The 27379-nt window shown below is 43.5% G+C and overlaps 1 protein-coding gene across 3 annotated transcripts in view; it reads left to right on the plus strand.

Moving 5' to 3' along the window:
- zic6 (zic family member 6) overlaps positions 1-27379 on the plus strand; it is a 96803-nt gene that overhangs the window by 52736 nt on the left and 16688 nt on the right. The window contains exons 3-5 of one of the 3 annotated variants that reach the window (XR_009797184.1): positions 6700-6922; positions 15898-16002; positions 16459-16553. The gene's annotated coding sequence lies outside the window, so the exon portion shown is untranslated. Of the gene's footprint in view, positions 1-6699; positions 6923-15897; positions 16399-16458; positions 16554-27379 lie in introns of those variants that run through there. The other 2 variants (XR_009797181.1, XR_009797183.1) reach the window with 2 other exon arrangements.

A 27379-nucleotide genomic window follows, 5' to 3' on the forward strand; every position in this document is an offset into this window, starting at 1 on the left:
AAGGCGCTTCGCTGGGTGGGAGGGTCGAGAAGCCTCGCGTGACGTCACTGCCAAGCACGTGCCAATTGATGATTTTTTTTTTTCCAATTGTGAAATAAATGTTCCTCCGCTCGTTTATTTGTGCGTCTTTCTGCAATTGTCTCGCGTAGTTGACAGCTTGTGCTTCCAATTGATCATTTGGTTGCGCCTCCCACACACAAACACACTTTGAGCTCCTCACTTTGACTCATGCTCCCCCCCCCCCGCCTTGCCCCCCCAAAGAAAAGCTTTTGAGCGTTTAAACAGAAAATAACAAATATTTGAGCTTCAGCTCAGCTTACACAAGTCATAAAATCCTTCGTCAGTCGTCGACATCGCAGCCACAATGACAAAGCGTGTTCAAATAGAAAGTTGTGGAGATTTCTAAATAAAACTAGAGAAGCACGACCATGGAATCAATTTGTCATGTTTTAATATTATCAGAAAACGCGGAATATGATACCTGTTGCTGCAAAGTTTGTATCAAGGGTCTTCAACTTGGAAAAAAAAAAAAAAAACACATGACAGCTGTTTGAGTCTTATTAAACTAATTTATTCCCCTTAATATTTCATTTCTAATTACATATGCATAGGACAGTATCTTCATAGTTGGTGTATCTTTTTACATCTTTAGAACTTTTTTTTAAGGGTGTTGTGCCCCCCCCATAGAAAAGAGGTGGCATGTCAGCCATTTTTAAAATGTTTACAATAACATCAAATCATGATGCATAGCTAAACTCTCATTCTAGAAACTGGAAATCAGTCTTTCCCACTTTTTGAACTGTACAACACACGCTTCACAGCAGTAATGTTATTATCAATTTATTATCAATTTAAAAAGAGCAAGTGGGCAGTTTGTCGAGGGGATTTGGCATTTTGCGGCGTGTGTGTGAGTGTGTGTGTGTCGCACAGGCCTCCCATTTGATGAACGGGGTCAATTGCCAGCAGCCAAACTTTGTACCCCATCGTATGTCAGCATTTTTTTTTTTTTTTTTGTTCCCACCATGAAACAGGTGGCCGACGTCGGTTTCTTTCTATGGCCCCGCATCAAAAAGATGCTCGGGTCAAAAGTGAGCTAATTTAACATATCTTTGAACCTTTTGCATACAGGGTCCTGATATTATTCAAGAATTTTCTCGAGTAACCAAGTAGCAGAAGTAGCTTCAAATAAGTTTTCTCTGCTGTTTAAGAAAGAACTTTCCGCTCATTACCGGTTTGGGAGGGTTATTCACTTATACGCGATACACTTCTTCTCATTTTAAGGGGAGTCGTTTTACAAGGCAGTTTTGTAGTTGTAAAGTTTCTTTGGCTGGGGGGGCAAAAAAAAAAAAAAGGTCCTTAATAAGATCTCAGCTGATGAACTGACGAAGATATGAGGAATGTTGTGACAGTTTGGCTTTTGGGTGTTTAAATAAGGTGAGAAACATTTTTCATTCTGTGCCCTTGTATCAAAATGACATCCAGAAGAGTTAAAAAAAAAAAATGAATCAAAATCGCCCTTTGCAAATGTATTGCAGAAATCTTACCAGAAAAGTCATTTTAAACTAATAGAAAAATTGCCCGTTGAACATTTTCAGAAAATAAACACAACAAATGCGGTTGCCATGATTCTACTTTAGCAATCTGAACACACAAAGAAGAGCCGCAATTGTTTGGCAAGCACATTTGGATTTTTCAAAAATTCCTCTTGTGGCAGGAAGTTTTATGTACCTTATCCGAATATATGAAAGATCGTTTGCTGAGAGGGCTTCCCAATATTTTTCCCTTCTCATTTCCTGGCGATATCAGTAGTTGTACACCACCGCAAATCTACATTTGTGTTCTTTCTAATATTGTCATTAGTGCGTGACTGCCATATTGAACAGTATACAAATATTATACACAGGCCCGAAGCGATCTCTGACGTGTTTTTCAGGTACCAAAACCAGAAATGTGTTCGATGGCAGCCTTTTGTTTGACATTCAGGACTAGAAGACGCCATCGAGGTGCCGAAATGCCGTTTTACGCTTAAAATGTCCCCCAAAACAAGCCCTACCTCGCTACGTTTTGGGGATTTTCCGTTTAAAAGTTCACGACTACGTGAAACGTTTGGCTTCCACGTGACGTGACGAGTCGGCCGTGTGGATTTTTCCCAAAGTCAGCCAAACGGGCCACGCCTTTTTTTTCCCCCAGCAGGCGAGATCTTCGCTGTGCGGGTTTGCCACTTTGCTTCGGGCCCGCCATCTTTACAGCGGGCGCTGTCTGCCTAGCAACGAGCAGCCATCTTGGTCTTTACCTGAAGCTAATGTAACAAAAAGAAAACAAAACAAAAAAAAAAAGCTATTTCATCGTTGAAGCCGCAGCGCGTTTGGGCCCCAGCTGTGCGTCGGCACGAAGGTGACGGAACCGTTTGTCACAGCAGGTCTTGGGATTTTCTGCATCACCATAACGGCGCGTGACATCTTGCGTAACCGCCGTCTCCTGGGTTTTCAGGGCTCGGTTGGCGCCGGCTTGGGGAGGTACAGTCATCGGCTTTGAATCTAAGTGATGCTAATGGCCACGCTAACGGTGTCTTTTTCATTGGATGCACGCCTCCCCCCCAAATACGCCCCCCACCCCCAACGTCTTCAGGTTGAGCCATTGATACCGCTGCCCCGTCCCGCTTTTCCTTTTATCCACTCTTCTGTGCTTCCATTTTTTTTTTTTTTTTTTTGTCTTGGACCTCATCCATCTCCATTCATCTTGTGAAGCTGCTTGTACATAAATTTTTTTTTCACGTCTTTATGAACGGTAGCCGCAGGTTTCGAGATCCTCTCAACAATGCGTCACAAAGGCTCCATCGTGAAATAATTATAAAGCCGTTAATAATCCTTAAAAGGCCGAAACAATGGAATAAAAGGGCGACGTGCGCGTAGCTCGCGTCGGCTCCTCTTTGCTAAGGTAATCTGCTGAGTCTAAGCCGCTCTCTGTGTGACATCTGAAAACAATTAAGGCGTTTGTGCGACAATGTTAGCAATCGCCACTCGAATCGTTTGTTTACCAATCTCACGGTGGCGAACTACGTGAGCTACGACAATATAATGCAGCGCCGTGGAAGGCTGGAGCCAGCGAGGCCGTCTCTTAACTACATTTATAAACTAAATCCGAATATGCTTGATTTAAATCACCACACTTACGTTTTTTTCCGAGATTCGATCTGTTGTTCGCCGCAACGAGCAACCATTTGTCAGACTGTGGACGATTCTTCAAAAAAGAAACTTCAAGCTGTTCAATGTCACACCCATTTGCTGTTTAGAGTCAAAACCAGGCAAAGAATAACACGATGTATGTAAAACATCCACATAGCTTTGCCTAAGGAAAATCTGCTCAGCTTAATGTTAACAAATACAAAAGGCCATAGAAGGGCTAACCAAGAAGGGTTCCATATTGCACAGTGCAGCAACACGTACATAGACTATAACCATAACTATATATATACTATATACATAAGCTGTATTCTCTTGGACGCTCCCTGTTGAGGTGTTCTGGGTACGTCCCACCGGAAAGAGACCCCGAGGACGACCCAGGACACGCTGGAGAGACTCTGTCTCTCGGCTGGCCTGGGAAGGCATCGGGATCCCTCCGGAAGAGCTGGAAGAAGTCGCTGGGGAAAGGGTAGTCTGGGTATCCTCGCTGAAGCTACTTCAACCGCGACCCGATCCGGAAAAGCGGTAGAAAATGGATGAATGGATGGATGGATGGATGCTGTATTCTCTGCATTTTCTCTGTCTTCATGTATATCTGGTTATTGCTATCATTCATGTACATGTATTTTGCAAATATTGTTATTATTCTACTGCCCCAGGTGGCCAAGGTGCACATAACAGAAGGAGGGACTTCAAACCCTCTCAACTGTTGCAGAGGAGGCAAGAACTGAGAATGATTTCAGTGCCAACTTGTCGAGTGGTGGTCGTTTGTCGTAGTATTTGTCCCAAAGGACAAGTGCATTGTCAGAGTGGCCATCCCGAATGGCGTCAAAGCATCTGCTTATCTGAGTTCCAGTGCTTGGGTCAAGTCTTGAGCTGCGCTGTGCTTTTGCGTCTCCTTGCTATCACTTTAATGGAAGTAAAGAATCGAAATCAGTGCTGTTCTTGACCGGTATTGTCAGAGTCTGAGACCAAGACAAAAGCAAGACTTTTGGGAGTCGAGTTTGAATGTGGTCTTGAGACCAAAGCCAGTCTTGCATTTTACAACAGTGCTATGTAATATTGAATTGTGGAGATTTTGTTTTTTATTTTCATAGACGCTATCCCGATTGTCATGCAAGGCTTACTGTGTGTGTTTACCAATGTGGCATATCAGTCTACGCCAAAATGGCCATTGCTCTTCCGCACAGAGGTGTCTCCGTGCAAAACTGTGAAATCGCCACATTTAAAGGGAATGACAGGAGCCGCTTCAATTGGGGGCAAATGAACTCAGCCGTTAACACCACCTGCCCACTCTTGCATCCACTGGGCTGCATTTTGATGCACCGCGGCTCAGGAATGACTCCCCCCTTCCCGTGCTATGTAAGAACTCGGGCGCCTTCAATCGCATAAGCAGTTGTCCGGGGCAGTAGCGAAATGCAATTAGCTAGCAAGCTATGCCTAAACCCTGGCAAATACATCTTCCCTTTGTATGGTCCTGTCGTGTGGCCGCTTTAGAGTGCCTCGTTGTCAGCAGTGAGTGTGCCACATCACGCATAGACAGGGAAGATTGAGCACAAATACACAAGACTCAAGTGGAAGATGTATTTTTTCTCGCATTGTAGCAATAGCGTGATAGCTAACTCTACACTGGACTGGTAGTAAGTTATTATTCATAAGGAAGTGGCAATTGCGCAAAATCACTACAGCTGAGGGCGCTTAATACACATAAAGTCAGGGAGGGGCGAATGATGGCAGAATGTATGCCCAAGCCCGACTACTTTGGTTTGTTTTTAAGCTAACTTCAAATTCTGGATAACTGAGATGCTAACGGTGGCCCGTTTATTGTTGTCCATGACACCCTTTGGCAAGTAAAGATGGTTCCGATTTTGATTCTGAAGGAGTTTAAAGCTTCATCTCATTTTATAAACTTGATTATTTTTCATTACTCATTTTTGGCAGCGCTGTAAGCAACACTCTTTTCCGTAGCGTGTCAAATTTACAAGACACGTTGTTACTTTAGCGGGACTTGAAGTAATCACACGGCACACACACCAGTGGATGCCTACAAATCTGTGGACCGACCCATCCTCGATCCAATCTGTTCTGACCCGAAATGACGTTACCCACAGGTGGTAAACAGATGAGACGCGCTTACCGAAGACGGCTGGAGTTAAACAAGTCATCTGATGGTGGCACGTCTTCTTTTCAGGATAATTGGCTCAAGACGTTCCCTTAAAGTGCACTCGGCTCTGTCTGTGTACTGCAGGCTGTGCTACTTTGTTCATTTAATCGCTCGAGTTCTCAACACATTTCAATGTTGCTTCGTGTTCTGGTGTTAGTCACGAGCAAACATTCTAATTTAGATGTTTTTTTTTTTTTTGGGGGGGGGGGGGACGAGAAGAGATTTGGTTTGTTGTGACATATTTAGGTTCCCTCGTACATTATGTTCTGAAGAGAAACCCAACCGGCGGGGGGATTGAGTTTACACAGCTATCAAGTACAAGCGTGAAAATGACAAAATTCCAGCATGCGTCTACGTGACGGTGTACTTGAAGCCCCGTGAAAACTTGTCTCTCTCAACTAATGTTCCCATATTCTCTCAAAAGTGAGCGCCCAATCAGCATTGGCCTCGCAGGCATGGGCCCCGCCCCTCCTCATATCTAATGCATGGTTGTCTTTTTGAAGCATTGCACTTGGCCCCTGTGGATGGTTCTTGTAAAGATGCTTTCCCCCCCCTCCCCCTCCCTCTTCTTCTCCTCCATCATCATCCGTGCCTTACCCGCTTTCACGCGGTCCTTGACAGTAGGTGATGAGGCCCACTTTCTGCGAAATCCGCTCTAATGGTTTCCTACGAGCTGAGCGACTCGGGATGTTCTCCGTGATTAAGTCGTGCCATGAAAAAAACAAGTCACCCCGAAGGACCTTGATCGTGCTTGTCAGTGTTTTTTTTTTTCTTCTTCTTCTTCATAAATAATACTCTTGGTGGAAAATGTAGCGAGATGCAACAGCGTGAATGAATATAATTCACGACCGCTGCTCCCATTCCACCCCCCAACCCCCCCTGCCTTGAACCTTAATGTCCTCCTTTCACCAGCAAGGGCACCTTGCAGCTTTCACGCATGTACGATCGGAGCAAAAACTGCACACTTCATCCGCAACGCTTCTGAGGAATCTTTTTGAAATTATCGGTTACAATTTAATGTCGCTGCTTCATGATTCCGATTTCACAGAATGCGTGTTTGGAAGCATTTTGCTCAAGGAACGTCTTATGCTTTGATGTTCACACCTAAAGAGCACTGCGCCAAAGATTTGACGAAAAAAAAAAAAAACCCACATTGCAAAGAAGCTCAGTTGTCTTCTCAAAACTATCAAATTTCATTAAGTGACAGTTTAGTTGCTGAATACTTTTTGCACACTTTATCGAATCTCTGCTGTTTGAGGTTGGGCATGAAAAAAAAAAAAGAAGGTACTGATCATGATCCAGGAGTTTTCAAAGCGACGCGTAATCGCGCGTGTTTAATTTTATCTGTTGCAGTATGCATGGCGAGGCGGCTGTGTAATCAAGCCTGTGAAGTCCACATCTGAAGGAAGAATTCTGTTTCTGATCCCGGAACCCTCTTGAAGTCGCTCCATTCGCCGGGCGTGTTCGAATCAGACTCGTCGCCGGATCGAGGTGGACCTGACATGGTTCTGTGCGTGTTGTTTCCGAGAGGGCCCCAACAGTCCAACTCAACGTTGATGGATGTGGCGCGGCGACGGTGAGTGTGGGGAGGGGGATATCCCCCCCCCCCACCAACCTCTCCCATGGTACTAAACCTCAGGAATTCCCCTTGGGCCTTTTCAATTACAGTTTGACCAAGCTTTGCAATGTGAGGATGTGTTGCTTTAGGGAAGTGACATTAATGATGAGGACAAATGTGGTGTTGTCCCCAAAGAGCGCCGCGCTGGCACAAAGGGACTTTAATGGGAAGAAATTCACGGTAACCTATTGTCATTGATAGTCTAAGCCAGGCTGACTGCTGTGTCTTTAGGATTCGTCTCAAGTTAAAGAACTATTGACGCAAATAGTTTTCTAGCGCAGGCCGGCGGCGACGGGGAGCGGGGGAGAGTAATTAGCGACTAGCGCCGCTTTGAGGAGCGCGGTTGACGGATTTCGGAGTGGCTAAGAGGAAGTGGCGGACTAAGCGGAAATCAATGGGGGCAGCCTGACCTTGCATTGGAGGTATGCTAATGGCTAAGTGGCTACGTTTCAGAGAGGCGGGGATGCAGTTGGAGTTGCATAAAAAGGGTTGGGAAATATCTTTATACACACAAAATAGTTCGATGTTCACTTCACCTTTATAAAAAAAAGTGAACTAATTCATTATTCAAAATTTTGAGGTAAAGTCATTGTTACACAAATGAACTACTTCAGAATATGTCGGCAACCGTCAAAATATTGCCGTTTCATTTCGCCCATTGTTGCCACCCATTCAGTCCACGCTAGTAGCTTTCACCCACCAATTCTCGGGTTGCAATCACGTGACGATCGCCGCCATGTCTACAGACAAGCTAGGCGTCGCAGACGACATCACCGCGGCAACGTCCGCAGACCCACGTGTAAGCGGCGAGCGGCGGATGTTTTCTGCCTGCTCGAATTCACTCGATGATGTCGCCAAAGCTAGATATGTACAGAAGATCAAACTCTGTGAAGATATCGACCCGTGTACTCTCCACAACGACGTGCTTTGCAAAGGATCTGAAAGACTTCCCTAAAGTAGAATATCCGGACACGAGAACTACACGTACACAAATACAAAATGTTCAGAACAGACTTTCAAATAAGCATTCGCCTTGTGTACTCGAGCGTCGTTCAGATCTGCGCGTCGTATAGTTGCAAGCCACTTTTTTGCAGTTTTTTCGATAACTCCAGTGTATCTTCTCCCTCGTGCGATCTAATATCTGGAACACGGAAAAATCGCTTCCCAAAGTCTCTGTTTCCGCGATTTCCACATCCGTAGACGCAACAAAAAAATCTGGCAGGCTGACGATGTACAGCTCACTGCTTGTCTGCAGCAATGGCGGTCAAGTACCCGGATGAACAAGCGTGATGTCACGTGCAACCCAGCCATTGCAAAAACATGAAGGAGAGCTTGTTGTTTGGATGTTTTTTTTTTTTTTTTAAACAAGGAATTCAAACATAAACAGGACTTTTGTACTTAATGCGCAAATATACACGCAACACAGTATGATGATGGTGGAAGCAGGTTAACGTCACATTTATTGCAGCGCTGGGCCGAATTTCGATAAATATTTTATCTTGACTTGTATTGCAAAAAGAAAATCAATTCTATAACTGCGTGCTCGTGCAGTGTGTTAAACATTGCCATACAAATAATTTTCCAAGCAACATTCACACTCTCTCCCATTTACCGAGTGTTGCTGAACGCATCTCCCCGCATGGAAGCATGAATGATAGCCGCACTGAATCGGCAGCCGAATGCAGTGCTAATATGTCGACGTCATATGAAGACCTCGTATGTGGTTTGTCCTGGGAGTCACCCACAAAACCTGACACTCTGGAATGAAAATGAACTTTCATTTGAAATCCCTCCACAGACGCCAGAATGAACGCGTCCCCTATAATACTCATCATTGAAAAATGAATTAAATAGTTCACGTTTGCCCAATATAGTTATAGTTAATAGTTCATGCGCTTTTGTTAATTCACTGAGCTCATTCAGGTACGATGCTGATTGTAAATTGCCAACTTTAGCATCGCTAAGACGTGTGGATACTCTAATAGAGCTCGTGCACCCATGTCATAAAATCACGTGACTTTTGCTTACGTCGCCATGTTGGTGGTCAAGCTAAGCATTGCTCAACGCTAAGTCGGTTGGAGACGACACGGAAATATGTCTTGTAGCACGACGCCCGGAGTCTTGTCCGATACCGTCAGTCATTTAGAAGGTGAAAATAAATGACGGCATGTGGAAAAATTAGACAAACTCGGCATAGAGGACCCGGATTTAATGCCGAAGTCGATATTTTCGCCGATAAGAAATTGGATCATTAATTCGCTTTCGCTTGTCTCGGACAACTGGATCTACACATGGATCTGGTGAGTAAGATGTCGAAGGTTACACGGAAGTGTTTGAAAGTGTAGAAAAGTCTGGATGCAAACGAATACTTTGTTGCTGGATCTGTTCTCATCAGGAATAAATCCCACATAGTGACTGTTTTGACGGCTCGTGAATGCGGAAGTGTGTTCGGCCACACGTTAACATTTGCCGGAATCCAGCGATCTTTTCTGCTAGTATTCAATACAAATACCAATATTTAAATAAAAATAAATGACCCCTGGTTTTACACAAACTCGCATTCATTAACTATGATTGGAAAAAAAAAAAAAGAGGACCGAGTCATCTCCATGGAACGTACACGGAAGCGATTGCGGCCACACTTAACCTCCGTAAACCTCTACAACAGCCTTTTTTTTTTTTTTTTGAACACGCATTCTTCTCAAAGGAGGCAACCTGACATTATAAATAATTTGTAATAATTCCTACCTGAAAACGAAGTGATTGCTACACAGGCGTGTGTGTATTTTGGTTGGGCACCATCTATCACGTTTTATTGCCAAAATCCATCGAGCTTTTCCGATCTTTTCAGCTGGTATTCCACAGAATGATCTCTTTGAATATCTGTCTCGTCTGTTGTGACAACCGAGAGCACAACAGGTCTCGGTTATTGTAAGTATTCTCCTCTGGTTCAATGTCTCCCAGCTTTGTTTGACCGGCAATAGGGTGACGTCGCGTGCACGAGCTCTATAGCCTACTAATACTAAAATACTGGGTCCTGTCACTCATTGGAAAAACAGATTCCTCGTTGCGATGGCACAGTAACTCTTCATAACGTTAACTTGAATATAGTTTACTTGTCTATGCATTTCACCATTGTCCTTTTCTCTATGAAACCAAAAACGTGATCCCTGCATCCAAATGGAATCATCTCGGGAACTCGAGCCACAGTCGAATGTTTCATGACGTGGATTCTGCGCGTTCATGTAGTTCAGCTCCATTCTCATAAATCCCAAGTCAAAGTTCAATCGTTCAACACGTTTTAGTCCTAAAACCTGCCAGTTCAGGATCAGAAATACAAACTTAAGTCTGACACGTGTCACGTCATGTGCCTTGAGTCCCCCCTGACCTTTATTGTTTAGTAAAACCATCAATTATGCATTTCAGATTTCCCCTAAAGCTACAGTTCCTAAAGCTATGGAAACACTGATTAGATCCATACAGTATTTGCCAACTTTGCGTAATATTTCTGCAGACTTAAATGTATTATATGTAGTCTACTGCGTTGAACGTTGCATGAATAATTCCAAATAAGTTAAAAACTGCGGAGGGGGCCAATTACATGTTTTATGAGGTGTGTACATAAAGATCTGAGTTTAGTGAGTTTTAAGCCCTGCTCAACGTGCGGAATTGACGCCAGAGGCCATGATAAGTCTTCATCACCCCCCCAAATTTCATCGCCGATTATGTGCATCTTCTAATGGGTGCAGCCGCCATTTCATTTGGTGCACGTGCGTAATTGAACGCGGTCCAATACGTCGTTAGCGACATTGACGTTGTCAGGGCGCCATTAATGGGCCTGATGTGTATCATTGTAGCACGTGCTAATCTTGTACAGCGTTTCCTTGGGTTGCTGAATTATTGAAAGCAATATGTTGCGTCATAGAAACTGCGCCCTAAATAATAAACTGCCCCCCCCCCAAAAAAAAAGAGCTCAATTCCGGCTGTGCAGGCGTAGCCAAAGTTGCGTAATGGCATTGCATTTGATCATATCGTATGACAACCGTGCCGATATTCCGTTTAATTTTTTTCCCCCTCCCCGCTGCTAATAACTGCAGTCATTTGCAGTGAGGAGGTTAACGCGTTTGTTTTTGCGTCCCCCGTACCCCCCCCCCCCAAATCCCGAGAGAGCACACCAGACAGATGCTGAGGGTGGAGTCGCTGTTTGCTCGCCGGCTCGTGAGCGTTCAAAAACGAAACGCGGTGCGCAAGGACCAAAGTCCCCTCGCGGGCCACCGAGGTGCCGGGCCACGGCGCCCTTTGATCATTTTCGACGTCGCGGAGTCGTTTTCCCTTTGAACATTCTCGTCAGCCGTGCTGTTATTTATGCGATGGAAACTATTTAGACAATGGAGGGTTCGCGGGAAATAATGAGGCCTCGCGAGCGCCGGCGCGGACCCGGGCCCACTTTTCAATCGGTTCAAAACAGGTCTGTTAATTAAAGCTCTGCTCAAATAATTTTCATATAAACTTGCTCAGTTGCTTCAGATCTGCTGTCAGCAGCGAGCCGAGTTTCTTGTAGTCCGTCCACCCCCCCCCCCCTGCCTCCGCCCCCTTCCCCTCCACTCTTGGAGAAATCCCACTGACCCATATAGTTGATCTCATTTTTAAAGCGCATAATAATATAGATTTCAAGTTAAGAGAGTGGAGGCTCTATTAATAGTCGCATTTGAGGCGCACATCCTCCTCCTCCTCCGCTTTGGTGCTGCCGCTGCTGAATTCCCAGAGCAGGAGACGAGCATCTCATTTGAGTCAGGCCGGGATTATTACCTCACGCGAGCCCGATCCGTTTCATCAGCCGGCGTGGAGCTGCTGACTGTTTACAGGTGCCTCTTTAGCGCAAACATCACACGTGACAACCCGCGATGCCACCTCAACTCGTGTTTCCCTCGCTAACAACAACATCCTATTGATCTTTAGCACCATTTTAACAGCTAAAATTGCACCCGCGCTCACACGCGTGCGCCCGGGCGGCTCCAGATTAAAAAAAAATCCGAGCAGCTGGAAGCTTTTTCTTTTGTCCTCTACTCGCGCTTTAGCGCGGTTAACCTACCTACAATTAAGCTAGCATTCATGTTTTTAGCATGCGGGAGGAATCCAGAGGGAGAAAAACACGCAGGCAAACATGCAATCCACACAAGAAGGCCACAGCCTGTATTTTGAACCCGCGACCTCTGAACTGTGCCGACCAGTTGGCTAGTTTACCGACAGATATTGAACAATGCTTTAAAAAAATGCTTGAAATTAACCCCTGTTGTCAAATTAAACATGCAACAAAGGGAATTACACATAAATTTTAAACAACCACATCACTTTAGTGTCATCACTTGAGAGTAACGCTAACAAAGAATGAAAAAATGCCACGGATGGGCTAATAGATATCATTGGTATCGCAAACAAAATGCTGGAGTCACAAATGAAGACAGACAATTCAACAATACTCACAGGGTTATCTTCTTTATCCTCTGCGAGGAATGATAATACAGCTGCTAACTTGCCTAGAAGCGAGCATCTCTATAATATTATAATCACAATATTTGTATTATACTGCCTCCAGGTGGCCAAGGTGAGCACACCAGAAGGAGCAGCACGATATACATTGGATTGAAACAAAAAATGCAGCAAAACCTGATTAATTTCTTCACATTCTAATTATTTATCACTTCAGTGTGTTTTTATAAAGTAGAATATTATACAATGTTAATTTTGAAATTAAATGATTTTTTTTTTTTAGAATGCTGGAACGAATGAATGACCTTTCCATTCTTTTGTAGAGACACGTCTTTTTGCGTATGAGCCTCACAGAACTAATTCAACTCTTATCTCAAGGGACAACTATATTTCATATTATTTTTAGCCACTGCGACATTATACTCAGTTTGACCATTTACACGGCGCTTGAACATAGGAAGATAAAATCGTGCTGAATTATTTACGTAATTATAATGCATTTTGCATCAAAAATGGTTGGTCAAAATGTACCGTACTGGACTCTAGAACTATAAAGCAAACTAAAAGGACCCGAAGTATGAGAGAGCAGAGCTTCACTGGGACCAAACAATCCGAATTTGGATTAGCACCAAATTGGAGATCTTCCACGGACCGCATTAGCCGAAATTTTGCCATTAAGATTCATGCATTATTTACGGCGAAATCAAGTAACAGGACCACAATTTTGAGATTTCAAAGATCAATTAAAGCGTTTTTCAATAATAATTTGCCAGATGGAGGAAAGCTTAAAGAAGGAGAAGTACGGCTACATTAATTTTTTTTGTGAGGTGTCCAAGTCTAAACGTTTTTATGTTTCCACATAATTTAAGACCCCTCCCCGCCACCCCAAAAAAAGAAGAAAGAATGTACAATGTGCATATCTGCCTGATAAATTTTTGGGGGGAGGAAATTACATAGCACTGCACTTGCGGCACAGACGACAAGAACAAAAGAAAGTTTCGCTTTGACCTGTAGCTGGAGAACAGGCAACAGGAGGCCCATTTGCATCACGCAAAGTTCACTTGGTGACATTTAGTCATGCTGAGATCTTTTTTATTCGGAATGTGCATTTACTGTATTGTGGGGAACACACTGGATGTGATGGAAGTATAAACCCGTGCTTCATGGAATAAGCACAACTACCTTTGGTTAGAAGGTAACAGCAGAACTATGACCATAATACATAAAGGCCGTGAGACCGCCAGTGCTTCAGTGTTTTTGAAAAAAAATATTCTTACTTTTTAACAAGGCACAGTGTGGGCTCAACTTACAATTATAGTGTAAACATTCACAGGACAGGGAGGAAAATGTAAGTTCACGAATGAATTTGATAACTGATTGATCCTCTTCTGGCCGGCACGGTGGGCTCAACTGTAAAGCGTTGGCCCGAACAGTTCTGAGGTCCCGGGTTCAATCCCGGACCCGTCTGTGTGGCCGGTTTCCTCCCACGTCCCAAAAACATGCAACATTAATTGGACACTCTAAATTGCCCCTAGGTGTGATTGTGAGTGCGACTGTTGTCTGTCTCCATGTGCCCTGCGATTGGCTGGCGACCAGTTCAGGGTGTGCCCCGCCTCCTGCCCGTTGACATCCGGGATATGTTCCAGCACTCAACGCGACCCTTGTGAGGATAAGCGGCTAAAAAAATGGACGGATGGATGGATGGATGGAAGGATGATTCTCTTCTGGCAGCGATAAACTCAACCAAACGTTTCCTGTAGTTGCAGATCAGAGGATTGGGATGATTTTTTTTTTCAATTTCTTCTTGACAAAGCTCTGTCTGGTGCAGATAGTGCTATCTCAATGGGGTTGAGGTCAGGACTTTAAACTTGTAAAAAGGTGGAAAATCTTGATTTCATCCAACCAAATTTAGACAAACTGAGTTTAATGGAGAAAGTTCGGCACTGTTGCTTCTCTTCCGAGAAGTGTCCACCCTATAAAGATGACAAAAACAGCGCAGTCCTCAATGAGGTAAAAAAAAAAAAAAAAAAAAAGAACTCCGCGTTGTCAGCTGAAGAATTACAGAAATCGCTTGCAAACATCACAAAGCAGGCGAAATGAAGCGGTTGTGCTCCCCTTCGTCATCGTTGTTGTCATGTGAAATCTGGAGATTTGCAAGACAGCCTCAAGGTCCGCCTCTTTTGGCACATTAACCAATCGGAGTCTTCATTTGTCTCCTCTCATCTTCTTTAACCGTTAACGTCTGAAGCAAAACAGCTCATTTGTGCTGTATTGCCAATGGAAGGACTGAAGTATGGCACTGTAGTTTATCTGCAATGGAAAAAAAAAGGTGATATTTGATACCAAAGATAATCATTAAAAAAAAACCCACAAAATTATGGGTTGCATATGGGTGAGTATATTAAAAATAAAACAATGTGGGGGCAGTCTACTGTAGAGCTTTGTCATCAGGTGTTAGTTTATTCAACTTACTCCCTTGAGATCATGGTAAGAAAACAGTATTACAGAAGTGAGTGACATATTTTACCAGTTGCAGGTCAAACATTATATTTGACATTTCTTCAAGCAGCGCTGTTGACTCGGGTATTTTATGCACATTTATGCACATGTGCTGTTCCTTTGCACGATGTAGCAAAAATAAAAATGAAAACAAATATGTTCTCGACCAACTGCATTGCGTTATACAACTTGAGCACGTGGTTTATTTGCTACAGCAAAGTCAAATTACTGTAATAGTCTGTTTATCAAAGTGGCTTTGAATGAAACTGTGAACACGTCTCATTATCGTGCAGTAAAAGCCAGTCCCACAAATTACCTTATGAAAATTGCATTCCTAGCATATTAAAACTGAACACCTGATTAAATGTGGTTGAATCGGGTCAATAAACAAAACCATCCCGCATTGGATTACTATTGTTTTATTGTGTCAATTAGCGTGGATATTTGACTTCTAAATCCGTCAATGGCAGTGAACGAGTTAACAAATCGAAATACCAAAAGACACGCACGACTGTAGTTTACAAAACTTGCATTTATAGTCGCAGATACGTCGGCGCCTCAGCTCATGAAATAAACGCAGTAAAAGCAAAGGGGATGTCACTTTTAAGCACTCGCGTTTGATTCCACTCTTGTTGAGATGTTTTCCTTCCCCTGCCTCCTTCTGTGTGTTGGTTTTGCGAACAAGCAGCCGAGCTTTGTGCTTTGCATGAAAATGGAGTCGAACAATCGATACCTCCTCCCCGACTGCTTCTGATCTGCTTTTAATCACCCGATAACCATCGCACCGACTTAATTGGCACCAAATGCCAGTTGGATCGTGCACCAATGATCCACGTTGGTGGTTCCTGACGTAAAACTCCACTGACTGATGTTTGTATTGGCAGTTTGGCTTATTATGATTATTGTTATTATTTTTAACCAAAGACACATTTGCTGTCTTACAGAGACAACCCCCTCCCGCCATGCTTCGTTCATCGTTTTTGGGAGGAGAAGGCATCAAAGAAGTCCCCAGCCTTGCTGCTCGTCGCCGACACGCATGAAAAACGACGGTAAGACAAAACACGGCGCACCGCAACATGCTTGTGTCATGGCGTCGGCGTCGGGACGTTCCGAGCCCGGGAGACAAGTGGGTTTTATTCCGCCTTCGCAGTCGCCTAAATTGTTTAGCGCAGACCGCGGTTTTGCCTCATCTTGTGTGCGCCAGGACATGTTTATGGGCTAATGGGCCTTTGTCGGCGCTGCTCTATTTATTTAATACAATTATAGTGCGAACAGAAGGAATAATAAACAGGCCGACTAGACATACGATCCGTCTTTGGGCCCGATAAACCCCCGTGTAAGGACACAAAAGGGGGACGTTTCCACTGCGGAAAGTAAATTCTTTTGAAGTGGAACTAATCATCTGAGGGATGGTTCTCGTTGTCCTAACAACGCAGCTGAATTGGAATGAGCCCCCCCCCCCACTTTTTTTTTGTGGCAGATATGTTTTCTTTTTTTGCATTCAGAGCTGATGATGATAGTACTTTCACGCCCTGTCCGCGCGCATTGTGCGCCCCAACTCCTCGGCGGATAAGTCTTTACTCGGAGACGCCGAACGCACGGTGGGTGACTCCCGGCCCGTGACGTCAGCCGCAACCCCCCGCCCCCCGCCCCCCCCCCCCTCCCCCGGGCCGCTCTCCTTTATGCTTTTTAATACTGTCAACACGAAAAAGGGCCCGGCAAATCCTCTCCTACAACGCTGTGAAAAGATCAAGACTTTTAAACTTGTCGCGCAGCATAATGCACCCATCACGCTTAAGATGGCTCCTATGTTGCCTGTTGGATTAATCAAGAGTTTACATGTGGGAATACGCTCACATGATGTTTGGGGGGGGAAAAAAAAAAGTCATGTAGGGATTGTGGAATAACATATGAGTACTGTACAAATGCTTTCCCCGACTTAACCGGGCATTAAAAATTGACCATCAAGTTTGTATCCCTATGACACAAATGTTGCATATTCTTTATTACCCGGATGGGAAATTGAAAGTAAATCTTCAAAATCGGGCACTGGTGGCACGGCGCACCGTCCTCCCCATAACAGGAAATTCAAAATAAGATAAGTCAGTGATTCCCAACCAGTGTGCCGTGAAAGTTTTTCTGGTGTGCCACAGGAAATGGTCAAATTTCACTTAATTGGTCCAAATGTTATTTATTTACAACAAATAATGTGTCTTTCTTCATCAATCTATAAAGACTTTATTTATAAAGACGGACAGAACAGAAAAATGTTCTTCTATTAGACTTCAGAACGTGCATAATTGACGTGTGTATCTACTTTTTCTGACATTTTTGTTTGGCGGTGTGTGCCTTGAGATTTTTCAAATGTAAAATATGTGCCTTAGCTCAATAAACGTAAATATTCCCCACCACTGCTGTCTGTTTAAGAAATGTCTTGCTAAATACTTCAGTGAAACAAAACATACACGACCACAACCAAAAATGACAACCTAAATACAAAAGCTATCTATCTTATTTCTACAGCTTATCCTTTTTAGGATCGCGAGGAACTGTTGGCTATTCTTGCTAACCTCGGGCAAAAGGTGGTTTCCACCTGGGAGTGGTCACGAACTAGTTGCAGGATACGTACACAGAAGGCACAACGAGTTCATTTATCGATCTACGAGTTCTCTATTAGCTCGCTAGCTCCCTAGCTATCTCTTATTTATATCGTCTATAGCAGGGGTGATAAACTAATTTTTGTCACGGGCCACATTGTGGTTACGGTTTCCCACAGAGGGCCGTTATAATTGAAACCATAAAATTGTTTGATCGGCTCATCGTATTTACGTCAATTGTTGAACCAGTTTTGGAATCAGAAATCAAGGGTAATGGGTTTTGCAACTTTTGTTCATGTTTGGCAACACAAAATTGTTTGTAATATCTCAATGTTATCATTTATCACATGTCACAATTTGAAATTTTGTAACAGATTTTCACAAGAATCGTGGAAGTTGACACAGTAGATTTGCCTTTGCCGGCCACATAAAACCATGTGGCGGGCAGGATCTGGTCCCCGGGCCTTGAGTTTGACACCTGTGTTCTATAGCGTGGACCGACGTTACAAAGTGAATAGATGGACTATAATGCGTCCCCCCATCCCCATCCCAAGCCTCCCCGTCCCGCAAAACTAAAGGCATTCCCGGTGTAAATCAAGTTAGTGATTATTGTCCGAGGTCTGCGATTCACCGTGACGCCTCTTTTGTTTTGATCTGAAGGGCCGCCCCCGTTCCGGGCCGCTCGGGCTCAAACACCCCCCCCCCCCCCACCACCACACCCCCCACCCCCGCGGGCGTCCTCACGGGAGAGCCCGCAAAGGTAACTCGGCCGCTTGACCTCGGGACGAGGGAATTCCAATGTTTACTGTTCCTAAATCTTCCTACTCGCGTCGGGCTCGCCCCGTAAAGCGTCTGCCTTCCCGCTTGTTCCGTTCAATAGCCACTCGGCCATTTTATTGTCTCAGTGGGGCCGTTGAGGGTTCAGACAGCAGTCATCAGCAAAGCGGAGGTGAGAGCTTGCCTGTTTATTTTCGAGCTACCGTGGCCCGCGGAGGCCAAATCTGTCCAACTCTTGGATTGTGCGCTGATCGTAGACGGATGTTACATTATTGAGCGCATGTATGGAATGCTACACGTTCCTCTTTGTGACCCTCCTAATTTTATTGTACATTATACAACATACAGTATGTACACTTGGCGATGCCACCGCATTATTCATCAACTCTATTCTTGATGATTTATTAAATATGATATCACAGCAAGGGGGAAAGGGAATCTAAGAATAGCTTTGGCGTTTTTTGATCATTTTAAAACAGAATTCTCCGGGAGAAAGAGTGGCCCGTTGGCGGCGAGTCTGTGATCTTTCTGCCACTCAACGGCCACAATATTAGGTACACCAGCCCTGCCAGCGCCACCATATACTGTGAAGAAAAGAAAATAAGTATTTGAACACCCCGCTATATTGCAAGTTCTCCCACTTTGAAATCACGGAGGGGTCTGAAATTTTCAGCGCGGGTGCACGTCCACTGTGAGAGAGATAATCTAAAAAGGAAAATCCAGAAATCATAATGTATGATTTATTTGTGTGATGCAGCTGCAATAAGTATTTGAACACCAGTCTATCAGCTAGAATTCTGACCCTCAAAGACCTGTTCGGCCGCCTTTAAAAGTCCACCACTTGCAATATAGCAGGGTGTTCAAATACCTATTTTCTTCACTGTAATAGAAAAAAAAAAAATCACTGCCTTGACGAAGACATTTTTTAATCTAAGTCAAAAGTCATCAACCTTTTGGAAACTGACAACGACTTCCTGTGTAGTGATTAATGTCAAGGATTAAGGAATATCCCCAGTTTCGTAAAAACTTCTGAAATAGATCAATTTAAACAGCAAGTAACTACAAATAAAGTGACAACCAAGCAACAGAGATTGAAAATGCATCAATTATGAACCCAGCATGAAAGCTTTCTTTTATAATAAGAATTGGGATGGGAAAATATCGCCAATATTTCCCCCAAAATCCTCTTTTTTCTTTTGCAAGACAAAGAATTGCTGTGAAAAGTTTTATTATGAGGCAGCGGCCTGTTCCGCGCTCATGATGATGTCACAAAAAGGGGGCGTGTCCAAAGACATTATTGTTTACCTCGGATTTGGACTTACTTATATTTTGACTCATCACACACACACGCATGCTATTAATGAAACAAACTGTTTTAATTAGAGCAGAGCAGACTGGCTGATGGCAAACATAAATGGACGCCATTTTTGATTGTTATAACTTCAATAAAAATATGGAATTTGTTGCTCAAGCTGACATGTGACCTAAAGTCCTGTCAGTGTCACTCCTTGGGCAAGGATTTTCCTTTGAGGAGCACTGGACCCAGTTGTATCGCTTCCCGCAGAAAAGTCTCCTGGCCCACAAGCAATTTTTAATTTTTGCAATTTTTGCCATTTTTTCGCCACGTTGCCATTGTCATCACGGCAGACCGGGAGCCGCGGGGAGAGGACGCCCGCGCTGTGCCAGTTGGCTCCGGCCGTGATAACACAAGGCAGGCGCGGCACCATTCTAATCTTCGGCGCTCCAGACACAAAGGTCACTTTGTGGCGGTTGCACTTTGGGTGTTCCAAGAGCTCGGCGGCATATTCGCCGCGGAATGTATAGAAGTGTACACATTGTTACGCATGCTGTTGGCTGCCAGCGCGTCAACATTCGGCCTCGGCGCCATGTGCTCGCTTCTATAAATGAAGGCGGCTTAACTGGGGGGTTGGCGCTGGGATGTCACCGACATTCAAATAGCACATAACTGTCAAGGATAACTCAATGACTGCGGTCGGAAACAAAAGGGAATTGACACTTGTTTGCTTTTTTTAAATTGCCAATGTGTCAGCCGGCGTTCGTAATAAAAAAATTGCATTTCATTATTTCATTCACAAAATAGCTGCCGGCACCTCGCTCAAAAGTAAAATGCTCGTTAAATAAGTAGAATAATCCCTAATGCTGTGTTTGCCTGGATTGTTTTGAGAACCTCGCAAATTTCGACTTGAAGAGGTGCCTTTCTTTGCATTGTCAGCCAACTTATTAAGTGCCAAAAATGATTCATCTCAACACATTTATGATGTTTGGGATGATTCTCTCGAGCATGAAAATAAACTTCAGTTGAGAGACAAAATATACAATCCATTAAATGTTTTATTAGCACATTTAGGGACTTGCCTTCCTCTTAAATATCCATTTTTTTCCACGTGATGTAGTTTCTGATAGCGTAGTAGCTTGTTTTTATTTTTTGTTGCCATTTTTGTGCAAATCCAAGCGGTTTTCGCTTTATAGCAATCCATTTTCTTCCTGATACATTTTTACGCGGGGCTCTCAGATTATGTTTGTTTTCCCCATTCAATGTTTCATATTGATGAAACAAGCTACTTTTTCTTCTACGCAAATATTGACTGTAATTATGAGCACACTGTGTTCCCATTTATGTATAAATTGAGGATTTGTAGCAAATGGAAATTTTTTGAAAAAAAAAAAAATCCAAAAAATACAAAACAGATCCCCTGGGTTTCAAAACATCAGGGCTGTACAAAGCTCGTCTGGAATGAGTTTCCCCCTTTAAAACTTCCAAAATATAAGATAAGTAGATTCTGCACAGCAGTACCAAGAAAATAAGAAGACGTCTTCTCAATTTTTATACTTGAGCAAGCCCCTGAAATGTAAGGACGAGCACGAATTTGCCCAATTAAGTAATAATAACCACTGAATCAATACACTTACCTGTATGTTTTGATTTCAGATGAGACCGAATTCTTAAACGGCGAAACTTGGTATGTGACGCATTGACCAAGAATCAATCTTGGCGCGCCCAACGAAACAATTCTTTTAAAGAAAGCCACGGATGGCGATTATCTCACATCTGTGAATCTGTTGCGTCATCGGCGTCAAGCGCTCCCGGTTCAAGTTCCCCCATGTCGCTGTTGTCCTCGTTTTCGCTGCCCTTGTAGGCCCCCGAGGTCTCTCTCAAGATCCCAACCCAAGTTGACTTCACATCTTTTTTACACTGTCAAAAAGTAACAAGCTTATTTGGGGGAAAAAAAAACAAGGAACAGAAAGCAGGCCTGTCTATAAGTAAAAAAAAAAAAAAAAAAAACATTAAAAATAACCAAGATGGTGGCAGTGACCTCAATGACATCGAAACAACTCTTCGAAAAAGACGCTTCGAGCTGTTTACTGCCCCTCCCAGTTGAGATTCCAACTAAACATCAAACTAAAGGGAATTGCACGCTCTGAATCTCAGACAGACGCAAACCTTGTCCCTTCCACGAAAGTCCGCAAGCTTAATGTAAACAAAGATTGCAGAATGCGATCAATGGGCTGACAAAGCGAGTATCGATGTTCCTCTGTCAGTATATGATATTTGAATATTTCTTGCGGAGCAACTAATTACATGCAGTGAGATTTATATACCTTAATTACTAAATGTATGGAATTGAAATACATTACGGAGATAATGTGTCATTCAATTACAGTTGCATTTGGAAATTTTTCATGATTCCAATTTTCCTTAGAATTGAAATGATACCCCACCTCCCGTCCCCTGCCTGTGATTGGCTCTCTCTGGTCATGTGCCATTCTGCCTTAGTCTCAAAGCAACAGCCGGTGGTGAAATCCAGTCTGAGATTTTGGAACAGTTCCATGTCTAATTACACTTTTGACCACATAAAAGATTGACTTTTTTTTCTTCATGATTACGAATTATGTATTCATTTATGAAACATGTACTTATCTGTCTTGTCATACGAAGCAATGTTTTTTTTTTTTGGGATATAAATAGTGCATGTTAGTCTTTAGGTCACCTTGCGCTGCTGGTTTCCCACTTCCCTGCTAAAAAAAATGTAAATTAAGAATTTCGAAAGAACTATAGAACTTGAAAATTCAAGTCCTATAGAATTTCCATAGAAATTCTATTGTTCTGTAGAAATTCTATAGAAAATCACAGCCAAAGTTCTGTACAACAAGTTGTTCTGTACAAATTCTATAGATTTCTATAGAATTTCAATAGACAATTTTTAGCAGGGTTATACTGCAAAAAAACATGTAAACGTAATGTAATGTAATGTAAACAAACATTGTTTACATTTTGTCATCAGTTCCTTATCTGTTTAGTAAACAAATGTTCAATTCCAAAATAAATATTTTTCATCTAAGGCTCCTGTTGATGCCTTGTTTCAAAATTCAAATAATCAAAACGTAAACAAATGAGAAAGTGATAGTTGCACCATTATTACATATTCACTTGTAATTCACTTGTAATTGTAACAAGTACATTTCCAAAGCCATATTCCCGACACTGCTCACAGGCATATGAGTCAAGGCACGGCTAAAATTACACTGTGGACAAAAAAAAAAAAGTGAGCTTGGGCCCCACTAACCTGAACCAACTTGTCGATACGTAAATGACGCGTTTAGGTGACATTTGTCGAAAAAACGGGGGGGCTACACGTGCGTTTGTAGACTTAAGTAGCAGCCAACAAGCGGACAGGAATAGCAGGGCTATTGTCGGCGCGTAAGCTTCCGTCCATAATGGCCGTATCAGCTCTCCGTCCTGGAGGATGCTACGAGCAGGGAGATAGCGAGCCTTTGGTGAGTAACAAGCTTGTAACGCCGGTTTATTTAATGAGTCGCGCGCTCCAAAGCGGGCCGGAACGCGGCTCGCTTCCCCCCCGCCGTACGTTGCGGCAAATAGAAGGCGCCGCGGCTTCCGCATTGTGGCGCTTTATCCGTTTTCACGCAGCTCTCCGCCCTCCTGGTGGCGCTTGGCTTGCGAGACAATCGTCCTGCAAATATCAGGGGAGGGAGGGGGGGGGGGGGGTAAGTCATTATCTTATGCTCAGCAGGTGTAGACATTATTGGAGTGTTGAACTAATGATACGTAATGAGCTCTCTGTGACACACGTCTAGCCACCGTCGCTATCACGAGGCCCATTAATAGATAACAGCGTCCTAATTAGCTTCACCGGGAAGCAAAAACCACAGCTTATAAATACATCAAGATATATTTAAGTTTCAGCCCCACCCCCCTCCCTGTTGCTCCACCAGGACGGAAAATGTGCTAATCTCCTATCGCGATGCTCGCGTTTGCTTTGCGTAAGGCGGCGTGTTCGGAGAGCGTTCTGGATCGACTCCATTGACAATTCCGCGCCTACCAGTCGGTCCGATCGGCGTCCGTCGCTTCCTCCCCCCCCCGTTTGCTGAATTGAGAGCCGACGACGCGGAGAAGAAAATTTATATTGGAAATGGTTTTGATGTTGGTACCCCACTGCAAACACTTTCAGCCTCGCGCCGGTCGCCTAGCAACAGCAAACAAAGGCAGGACCCATCTCAAGTTTCCCGTGGAGCGGCCGGTCCGGCACGCCTTTGATCTTGACTGGGAAAATAGCTGAGTGGGCACTACTCGCATTTGTCTTTCATTTAGTCCGGCCCCCCGCCAACTCCTAGCCAATACGCCCGCCCGCCCCCTCCTCACCTCTTTCCCAAATGTTCCCCGAAATGGACAAATCTTCATCTGTCCCCAGCAACCAACACCGCCGCTCTTAAATAATCAACCGTAGCGTGGCGAGTCCTCGGACGTTTGCCGCCGTTCGCAGAGATCGATAGCCTTGTTTGATTTATGTTTTTGTGTGCAGTTATGGTGATAATGACCGATCAGGATCCAACAGTTTGGTTCGTTTCATCCTTCCTGCAACAAAGGCTGACTTTGGCTTAATGAAGTTTTCAAAGTGGGAATGGGGAAAATGTCATGGGCTGGTTACCGATTGTAAGGTAGAGCGCATAGGTTAAAAAAAAAAAGATTTTCAATACAATAACATCAAAAAAAAATCTTTGAATCATCAATTTAGGCAAAGTGACATGCTGCGTCCCATTCTCATTATCTGTATGAGCCCTAGCTGCCACTTTTCCTTGTGACGATAAATAGGCTCTTTTATTTAACTCGGTGGCAGAAGCACTTGCGCCAGCCGTCACCCTTTGACAAATACACGCTAACATTAATAGATCACCATAACGCTGTCTTGGAATGAATGTTTCCAACCAGCTACGAGAGTTAGCACGTGTTCAATTGTTAAAATGCATACGATGGACTCGTTATCGAGGCAAATAACTTGGCAAACGAATGTAGCATGGCTGGCGTCAGCTAGCTTCCGCTCTGACTTCAATTGACTTTTCAGTTACTGTATTTTCCGCACTATAATGCGCACCTTCTATGAATGGCCTATTCTAAAACTTCTTTTCACATATAAGGCGCACCGCATTATAAGGCGCACAGAATAGACGCTACAGTAGGGGCTGTGGTTATGTTATGAATCCATTAGATGGAGCTGCACTAAAGGCTCAATATTGATCCATATATAAGGCGCACCGGATTATAAGGCGCACCGTCGGCTTTTGAGAAAAACAAAGACGTTTAGGTACGCCTTTTAGTGCGGAAAATACTGTACTTTTACCGTTTTACTGCATTTGAATCCATTCAGAAGACATCAATTGTTTATTTTCATTTAACACTTGCTAATGCAACAAATAGGCTGTACATTTTTTTCACAAATCTGTTTCATTCGATGGAATTGTTCTCTCGCCCAAACATTTCAAATGACCACATAAAGTTATAATTTTCAAGATTGAGTTGCAAAACACAAGACACTTTACCATGAAAGCGATATTTAGTTTGAATCCAACAATCATGCCTAGTCTGTCTCTACCGGGAAACTTATGCTCATAAGTCAGTTATCAATGAAACAATCTGATTTCAATAATTTATACTCATGGAGTTTTGTACTCCACCATCATTTTTCATCAATTTTTCTTCTTTTACATTCCATAATCATGTTTTTGTTGTTGGCAAATGAAATAACTGTTCACAAATGAACCCAAGTAGAAAAAGAGAAGGCTTTTTTTTTGTTTTTTTTTTTAATGATTGAACCGTCCAAGAATTCCAGCTGAGCTCCCCACGAAACTCTCGTTAGGTTTATGAAAAGACGTGAAGACGGCGCAATTTGCCTCTTGACTATTATTCCGGCCTCCCTCCTGCTGCCCGTGCACTCAAAGGTTTATTTTAAGATTCTGCTCTTTGTTTTCAAATCTCTAAATAGCTTCTTTCGCCTCACCTCGCGGAGCTGCTCCTGCTTGATGCCGAAGGTCGGGTCAAAGATTTTTTTTTTTTTTTTTTTTTTTTTGTCGCTGTTCCCAAACTAAGGAACCTCAGTAGAAATCTTGCTGTACATTTTTAAAACTCATTTTTAATCCCTGGTGTCAACACGGAATTTTTTTCATCGTTTTCAAATGCTACTCATTTTTTTTAGGTTTATTTTGATTGATGTACAGGACGTGGTTGCATCTGCGGTGGTTCTTAAAGTGGTCTAGAAATTTTAGTTATGTCATTTTGGGTAATTAGGTCAATCAGTTTTTTGAGAGAAAAGCCTCAATTTTCATCAATGCACTTATATCTGTGTACACTTGATGCCATTAGAAAGCGTTTTGTCCGCATTACGTACATACGATTGTGTTGATCGCCTCCGGGAGCAACAGTTGTTTGAACTTTTTGGGTCTGTTTGAGATTTTCTTACAGCCGCAGAAGGACTGTGATCTGATCGTCGACCCGTAATTTGCCTCGACGTGTTTTGCTCTGCCATTTGTTTTCCGAGATGCGTCTCTGATGGTTGGTGTCGCCAGTCTGACCCAAACGGATCCAAGTTGGGTGAACACGTGTGAAAATCTGCCTTTGCCCCTTATTAGATGTGGTGCAGAGGTGCAAGAAACAGACAAAAGTAACTTGGCGAAGTGATAATGTCATTTATTCAAAGCCCCTGTAAATGTCTACCAAATTTGACATCCCAGAGAAAAGTGTTAACGAGCATACCAAAGTTTGATGCTTATAAAATTGACAAGTATACAAAATCAGGCACTCTCGTGCGACTACATCGAAGCTTGCTGTCAGGTCTGACTTTTGGAGATGCGCTTGGCGGAATGACATCTCGGTCCACAGAAAGTCAGTCCAAAGTTTGACCTGTTTGTATCACGACTAACTTGTAGGGGATCCAGCGCGATTTTGGTGAATCTGATCGGTGGAGTCTACATGCAGGCAAACAAGATGTGAGCTCTTAAGTCGCGTGTGGTTATCCAAACGTCTTCAATTCATGGAATGCATTATTATCATCAGCATTATTATAGTTCTATTAGGCACATGGAACTCCCGATTTGCGCTAGTCATGAAGATATAGCCCTATAGTTCTATTTGCGGGTTGTACACGGTTGTCATCCTTTCATTTTTCGCATTCATCGGAAGAGAAGAAGCAGCGCTGAACTTTCTCCATTCAACTCAGTTTGTCTAAATGTGGTTGGATGAAAATCAAGATTTTCCACCTTTATACAAGTTTAAAGTCCTGACCTCAACCCGTTTGAGATCGTACTATCCGCACCAGACATCCCAAGAATCTTGCTGAACTGCAACAGCTTTGTCAAGAAGAAATAAAAAAAAAAAGCATCTTGATCCTCTGATCTGCAACTATAGGAAACGTTTGGTTGAGTTCATCGCTGCCAGAAGAGGATCATCCATCCATCCATCCATCCATCCATTTTCTTAGACACTTATCCTCACAAGGGTCACGGGGAGTGCTGGAGCCCATTTCAGCTGTCAACGGGCAGGAGGCCGGGTACACCCAGAACTGGTTGCCAGCCAATCGCAGGGCACATGGAGACAGACAATAGTTGCACTCACAATCAGACCTAGGGGCAATTTAGAGTCTGGGATGAATGGATGTTTTTGGGATGTGGGAGGAAACCGGAGGGCCCGGAGGAAAGCCACACAGGCACGGGGGAGAACATGCAAACTCCACAAAGGCGGGGC

This window comes from Syngnathoides biaculeatus, chromosome 11, assembly GCF_019802595.1.
Source record: "Syngnathoides biaculeatus isolate LvHL_M chromosome 11, ASM1980259v1, whole genome shotgun sequence".
In the NCBI taxonomy this organism is placed as follows: Eukaryota; Metazoa; Chordata; class Actinopteri; order Syngnathiformes; family Syngnathidae; genus Syngnathoides; species Syngnathoides biaculeatus.